We start from the raw sequence: 8,729 nt of genomic DNA on the forward strand, positions 1-8,729 counted from the left end.
TTCCCAGGATCCTGCAACTAGGAGCAGCCTGCACAGCACCTCCTATGTGGGCTAAGTGAGACAGGTTTCTTCATGCATGGTCTACAGGTAGTGGGGGCAAACCACTGCAGTTATCACTGACTCTAGAGATGGTCATGGCCTGCTCCTAATAGGGGTCCCTGAACAGGCACTGCCTAAGGTTCCAATCACCTCAGAGGAGGGCATTGCAATCAAACACAAGCTGTTGTTGCTCTCACTCCCCTGGGAACTCACGCATCTTGCTGTTCCTACTGCCAAATGTTCTGGTCACCTTGAACATCTACCTAGAGCTTATTACCACTTCCCAGGGCCCTGCAACTAGGAGTAGCCTGTGCCACCTTCCTGCAGGTCCTTCCTGCTATTGAGAGCCCAATGACCAGGCACTGACTGCTGGCCCTGCCCTTTGCCTCCTTCTCCCTAAAAACACAATGATCTTCCTGGGAATAACAGCCTGCTCATATCAAAGAAAGAGACAGCAAATATTCAAACTCTCACAACAAAAATAAAAAGTGCCCCCCCAAAAAAATACAAAGGGGTATTCTTGCATAGAAGTAGCCTTACAAGACTACAGTTTGGCTTCCCCAAACTCACAGAAAAAGAAAAACATAAATAAGATGAAAAAGCTCATAAACCATTCCCAGTTAAAGGAACAGAAGAATTCACATAAAGCAGACAACAATGAAACAGATCTCTGCAGTCTGACAGACAGACAGCTCAAAAGGGAGGTATTGAAAATACTGAAGGAATTAAGGGAGGATATGAACAGCAATGCAGATTCCTTTAGAAAAGAACTAGAAAATATAAGGAGGAGCCAAAAAAAAAAACTAGAAAATTCATTTGCAGAAATATAAACTGAGCTAAAGGCAATAAAGAGCAGAATAAATAATGCAGAGGAGTGAATTAATGACATGGAAGACAAAATAATGGAAATCACCCAATCAGGACAGCAGAAAGAAAACCAAATGAAAAAACATGAAAGCAAAATAAGAGACCTACAGCATAATATAAAGCAGGCCAATCTATGCATAATAGGAATTCCAGAAAGAAAAGAAGAAGAAAAGGGGTTTGAAAATATATTTGTAGAAATTATGGCTGAAAACATTCCAAATCTAAAGGACACAGGAAGCACAGAGGGCCCCAAACAACTTGAACCCAAACAGGCCCACACCAAGACTTGTTATAATAAAAATGACAAAAGTTAAAAATAAAGAGAAAATTCTAAAGGCAGCAAGAGAAAAGCAAAGTATTAATTATAGGGAGCCCCCATAAGGCTATCAACTGATTTTTCTACAGATACACTGCAGGCCAGAAGGGTGTGGCAAGATATATTTAAAATGCTGAAAGGAAAAAATTTGCAACCTAGAATACTCTATCCAGCAAGAATATAATTTAAATTAGAAGGGGAAATAAAGAATTTCTCCAACAAACAAAAGCTAAAAGAGTACAGTAATACTAAACACATTCTAAAAGAAATACTGAAAGAGCTTCTTTAAATTAAAAAAAAAAAAGAGTGTGAGAGAGAGAAAAGAAATAAAAGAAGAATTAGGATGGAAGAAAGCACAATTGGAAAGCAGTCACCTAAATAAGCCAGCATACAGATCTAAACATGAAGATGTTAAAAAAAAGACAGCAAAATCATACAATGTGGAGAAGGAAAGTAAGAAAATATAGATTTTTTAAAAATTTAAATGATGTGTTTGAGCCTATACGATTATCAGGCAAAAGCAAGCAGTTATAGCAAGGGCTTAATGTACTTAAAAAACAACACAACCACAAATCAAAACCAAACATTACATTCACAAAAACTGAAAAGAAAAGCACTCAAGTATAAAATAAATGAAAACAATCTAACCAAAAAAAGAAAAGAAGAAAAGAGAAACATAGAAACAACTGGAAAACAAAGTTTAAATGGCAATAAATACACATCTATCAATAATCACCATAAATGTCAATGGACTGAATTCTCCAATCAAAAGACACAGAGTGGCAGATTGGATAAAAAAAGGAAAAACCTTCAATATGCTGTCTACGAGAAACTCACCTTAGGGCAAAGGACACATCGAGATTGAAAGTGAGGGAATGGGAAAAGATATTTCATGCCAATGGACCAGACAGGAAAGCAGGAGTTGCAATACTCATATCAGACAAAATGGACTTTAAAACGAAGGCCATTAAGAAAGCCAAAGAAGGAGTTCCCGACGTGGCACAGTGGTTAACGAATCCGACTAGGAACCATGAGGTTACGGGTTTGATCCCTGCCCTTGCTCAGTGGGTTAACGACCCAGCGTTGCCATGAGCTGTGGTGTAGGTTGCAGACGCGGCTCGGATCCCGCGTTGCTGTGGCTCTGGTGTAGGCTGGCAGCTACAGCTCCAATTAGACCCCTAGCCTGGGAACCTCCATATGCCGTGGGAGCGGCCCAAGAAATGGCAAAACGACAAAAAAAAAAAAAAAAAAAAAAAGCCAAACAAGAACACTATTTAATGGTTAAAGGATCCATTCAAGAAGAGGATATTACAATCGTCAATGTATATGCCCCTAATATAGGAGCACCCACATACCTCCAACAAATGCTAACAGACATAAAAGGAGAAATTGATGGGAATACAATCATAGTAGGAGATTTTAACACCCTACTCCTGTCCATTTTAACAATGGACAGATCCTCTAGACAGAAAATCGGTAAGGCAACAGAGATCTTAAGGGACACAATAGAAAAGTTAGACTTAATGGACATTTTCAGGACATTACATCCAAAAAAAATCAGAATATACATTCTTCTTAAGTGCACAAGGAACATTCTCAAGAATTGATCACATACTGGGGCATAAATCTAACCACAAAAAATTTGAGAGTATAGAAATTATTTCAAGTATCTTCTCTGACCACAATGGCATGAAATTAGAAATCAACCACAGGAAAAGAAATGGGAAAAAACTTACTACATGGAGACTAAACAACATGCTACTAAAAAATCAATGAGTCAATGAGGAAATCAAGAAGGGAATTACAAAATACCTCAAGATAAATGATAATGAAGACACAACCACTCAAAATCTATGGGATGCTGCAAAAGCAGTGCTCACAGGAAAATTCATGACAATACAGGCCACCCTCAAAAAAGAAGAAAAATCTCAAATCAACAACTGAACCCAACATGTACATGAATTAGAAAAAGAATAAGAAACAAAACCTAAAGTCAGCAGAAGGAAGGAAATCAGAAAGATCAAAGATCAAATCAATGAAATAGAGGTTAAAAACACAATTGAGGTAATCAATAAAACCAAGAGCTGGTTCTTTGAAAAGATAAACAAAATTGACAAACTCTGGCTAGACTCACCAAGAAGAGGAGAGAAAAACCCCAAATAAACAAAATCAGAAATGAAGAAGGAGAAGTCACATCAGATACTACAGAAATACAAAAAACCATGAGAGAATACTATGAACTACTGTATGCTAACAAATTTGGCAACCTAGAAGAAATGGACACCTTTCTAGAAACTTAAAGCCTGCCAAAACTGAATCAAGAAGAAATAGATCAACTGAATAGACCCAGCACTAGAAATTAAATTGAATATGTCATAAAAACACTTGCTGCAAACAAAAGTTGTGGACCAAATGACTTCCCAGGCAAATTCTACCAAATATACAAAGAGGAACTTATACACATCCTCCTTAAACTTTTTCAAAAGGTTGAAGAATAAGGAACACTCCCAAAGACATTCTATGACACCATCGCCACCCTAATTTCAAAACCAGAAAAAGATACCACTAAAAAAGAAAACTATCAGCCAATATCTTTTATGAATATACACGCAAAAATTCTCAACAAAATTTTAGCCAACCAATTCCAATAACACATAAAAAGATTGTACACCATGACCAGTTGGGATTCATCCCAGGTGCACAAGGATGGTTCAACATATGCAAATAAATCAATCAATGTCACACACATTAACAAAAGAAAAGTAAAAAACCTCATGATCATCTCAATAGATGCAGGAAAAGCATTTGACAAAGTCTAACATCCACTCATGATCAAACCTCTTACCGAAGTGGGTAAAGACAGATAACTCCTTAACATGACAAAAGCCATTTATGACAAACCCACAGCAGATACAATACTCAATGGAGAAAAGTTGAAAGCCTTCTCACTAAAATCTGGAATAAGACAAGGATGTCCACTCTCACCACTGTTATTCAACATAGTACTGGAAGTCCTAGCCACAGCAATTAGACAAACAAAAGAAATAAAAGGCATCCAAAAAGGAAGAGAAGAGGTAAAACTGTCACTGTATGTAGATGACATGATAATATATACAGAAAACATCAAGGACTCAACCCAAAAACTACTTGATCAATAAATTCAGCAAAGTAGCAGGATATAAGATTAACATGCAGAAATCAGTCACATTTCTGTATACTAACAATGAAATATTGGAATAGGAATACAAAAGTATAATACCTTTCAAAAATTGCACCCCCAAAAAAATCAAATACCTGGGAATAAACCTGACTAAGGAGGTAAAAGACTCATATGCTGAGAACTATAAAATATTAATCAAGGAAATTAAAGATGTAAAGAAATGGAAAGATATTCCATGATCCTGGGTGGGAAAAAGTAATATTGTAAAAATGGCTATACTACCCAAAGCAATCTACAGAGTCAATGCAATCCCTACCAAATTACCCGGGACATTTTTCACAGAACTAGAACAAACAATCCACAAATTTATATGGAACCACAGAAGATCCAGAAGTGCCAAAGCAATTCTGGGGAACAAAAACCAAGCAGGAGGCATATCTCTCCCAGACTTCAGGCACTATTACAAAGCCACAGTCATCAAGACAGTGTGGTACTGGTACCAAAACAGATATACAGACCAATGGAACAGTTTAGAGAACCCAGAAATAAACCAAGACACCTATGGTCAATTAATCTTTGACCAAGGAGGCAAGACTATAAAATGGGGAAAAGACAGTTTTTTCAGCAAATATTCCTGGGAAATCTGGACAGCTGCATGCAAATCAATGAAACTAGAACACACCCTCGCACCGTGCATGAAAAGAAACTCAAAATGGCTGAAAGACTTAAATATAAGACAAGACACCATCAAGCTCCTGGAAGAGAATATAGGCAAAACACTCTCTGACATCCACCTTACAAATGTTTTCTCAGGTCAGTCTCCCAAAGCAATGGAAATAAGAGTAGAAATAAACCAATGGGACCTAATCAAACTGAAAAGCTTTTGCACAGCAAAGGAAACCAAAAAGAAAACAGACAACTGACAGAAGAGGAGAAAATAGTTACAAATAATACAACTGACAAGGGCTTAATCTCTAAAATATACAAACAGCTTATACAACTCAACAGCAAAAAAGCCAATCACCCAATTGAAAAATGGGCAAAAGACCTGAATAGACATTTCTCCAAAGAAGATTTACAGGTGTCCAACAGCACATGGGAAAATGCTCAACATCACTGATTATTGGAGAAATGCAAATCAAAACTACCACACAATACCACCTCACACCAGTCAGAATGGCCATCATTAATAAGTCCACAAATCGCAAATGCTGGGGGGGTGTGGAGAAAAGGGAACCATCCTGCACTGTTGGTGGGAATGTAAACTGGTACAGCCACTATGGAGAACCGTTTGGAGATACCTTAGAAATCTATACATAGAACTTCCATATGACCCCGCAATCCCACTCTTGGGCATCTATCCGGACAAAACTCTACCTAAAAGAGACACATGCACCCGCATGTTCATTGCAGCACTATTCACAATAGCCAGGACGTGGAAACAACCTAAATGTCCATCGACAGATGATTGGATTCGGAAGAAGTGGTATATATACACAATGGAATACTACTCAGCCATAAAAAAGAATGACATAATGCCATTTGCAGCAACAAGGATGGAACTAGAGACTCTCATACTGAGTGAAGTAAGTCAGAAAGAGAAAGAAAAATATCATATGATATCGCTTATATCTGGAATTTAATATACGGCACAAATGAACCTTTCCACAGAAATGAAAATCATGGACTTGGAGAATAGACTTGTGGTTGCCAAGGGGGAGGGTTGGGAGTGGGATGGATTGGGAACTTGGGGTTAACAGATGCAAACTATTGCCTTTGGAATGGATTAGCAATGAGATCCTGATGTGTAGCACTGGGAACCATGTCTAGTCACTTATGATGGAGCATGATAATGTGAGAATAAAGAATGTGTACATATATGTGTAATTGGGTCACCATGCTGTAGAGTATAAAAAAAAATTGTATTGGGTAAGTAACAGCTATAAAAAAAACAATAAAACAAGCTATGATAAAAAAATGTGTGTAAGAGAGTCCTATCTTGTCTGTCTAACAGACAACTATAATTTTTATTGATTTTATTAGGAATTTATTGTTGTATGTTCTAATTTTTGCCAATGTGATATCTTAGAAATATCTCATTATAGCATTAATTTATATATATCCAGTGTGACTGAGATTAAATTAAACATCTTTTTATATATTTAAGATATATTACATATGCATAGTATATTGTTTGTTCATGTCTTTTCCCTTTTTTTTCGGTTGAGTAGGGCAGTTTTTAACCTCACTGTATAAATATTCTTCACATAGCAATGAAATTGGCTCTTTATATGTGATATATTGTGTCAAAAATTTCCCCTAGTCCATTTCCTTTTGCCTTTATTGACTGTATGTTTTGCTTTGGAAAGTTTTAATTTTGTTGTTTTTGTTTGTTTTTATGGTTGCACCTTTGGCATATTATTATGCAACTTTTGTGCTCTTATGATGCTCCGTCTATATATGTGATTGAACCTGTGCCACAGCTGCAGCAGTGCTGAATCCTTTAACCCACTGCACCAGGTCCAGGATTGTACTTGCACTTTCGCAGTGACCTGAGCTGCTATACTTGGATTCTTAACTCACTGCACCATGGTAGGAACTCCATTATGGAAAGTTTTAAAACATATATTTTACAGTTGAGTTTGTCAATATTTTCATTGATTGCATCTGGATTTTGAATCATAGTTAGAAAACCATCTTCTACATGTGCCATCAAATAATTCATCCATATTTTCATTTAGTATTTGCATTTTTTCATTATTAATATTATTTCACATTTAGATCTGGAATTAATTTAAAGTTTATTCTTATGTATGATATGAGGTGTGGGTCTCAGTTCTTCTTTTTCCAATGGCTAACCATTTGCCATGATTTGAGATGTGTTTTTTTGTTTGTTTTTTAAGTCCATTTTTATCCCAGTGACTTAAGATGTCAACTTCATTATGTAATAAATACTTATATATACTTGGGTTTACTTATGAACTTTTTGTCCAGTTCTACTCTTTTCTTTGTCTATTCATGCACAAATAACATACTGGGGTTTTATTGCATGTTTTAATGGTTAGAATGCTAGTATACCATCACAGCTTTTTGTTTTTAGTGTTTTCATGGATATTCTTGAATGTTAGTTTTTCTATGTCAATTTTAGTATCAACTTATATAGTTTGATTGAAAAATCAGATTTGTTAGTATTTTTATTTGAACTGATTTCAACTTATAAGGTAAGGATGACTTTGTACTTGTTACTTCTTTCAATTAATTTTTCATACATTTCTTGCATTCTTATTAAGTTTATTTTGAAATATTTAATAGTTTGTGCTGCTCTTATAGACATATGATTGGTCTCTGAGGTGGTAAAGTGTGGGATAATTTTATGATACTGAGACCCTAGCCTTTGGGTTCCACACTAATTCCAAGTAATTAGTGTCAGAATAAATTAAATTGGTTTAGATGGTGACCACAAAGAAATGGGGAATTGCTTGGTATGAAAATCCCACACATTTGGTGTCAGAAGTGTTGTAAGGGTGGAAAAAAATAGGTTTCCTTTTACTTATATACATGGAAAGTCTAGAAAGCTTTATAGTGCTTCATTTTTAAGAATGAGTACAAAGCAGAGACCAAAATTCACTTTTAAAAAGCCTCATATATCTGAAAAGAATAGGTGTGTGTGTATATGTTTAACAATCACTTTGTTGTACAATAGAAATTATCAAAATACTGTAAATCAACTATATAGCAATAAAACTGAAAAATGACAAAAATGATAATTACAAAAATAAAAACAAAAAACAAAGGGAGGGGAAGAAGAATATTGTAAATTATTATAATTAATATCCTCATAGGGACAGGAAGATATTGTATCCATGCAATAAGAACAGAAGTTATTGCAAAGGAACAGTCAGAGAGTAAACCATAGCCCTTGAAAATTAAAATATGTAGGCAGAAATATAGAAATTTAATTAAAAGCTCAAACTATATAAAGCGGAGGAAAAATCTTAAAATGGAACCAGAAAGGCAAAGGCTGTAAAGCAGGGTATAAAAATGAAAATCAGTCATTGCAAGAAGCACAGATCTGATCAACTAGAGCCTGAGAAGGAGAAAACAATATGCCTGTCAGGGGATAAATTGTCTTAAGAAAGAAATTTCCATACTTAAAAACTCTGGGTTTTCATAATAGAAAACCATTAAAATGAATGAATTTTAGGATACCAGAGAGAAAATTGTCTTTAAAAATTTCAGAGAGATTGGATTCATTGCTTTTGGCTCTTCTGTTTTGTTTGAGTAAAGGGAAATGATATTATTATGCAACTTTCGTGCTCTTATGATGCTCCGTCTATCTATGTTTTT

The sequence above is a fragment of the Sus scrofa genome, chromosome 1 (genome assembly GCF_054392235.1).
Source record: "Sus scrofa isolate SSC_HxYL_T2T_F1_AM1 chromosome 1, Sscrofa_HxYL_maternal_Yorkshire_Landrace_v2.0, whole genome shotgun sequence".
NCBI lineage: Eukaryota > Metazoa > Chordata > Mammalia > Artiodactyla > Suidae > Sus > Sus scrofa.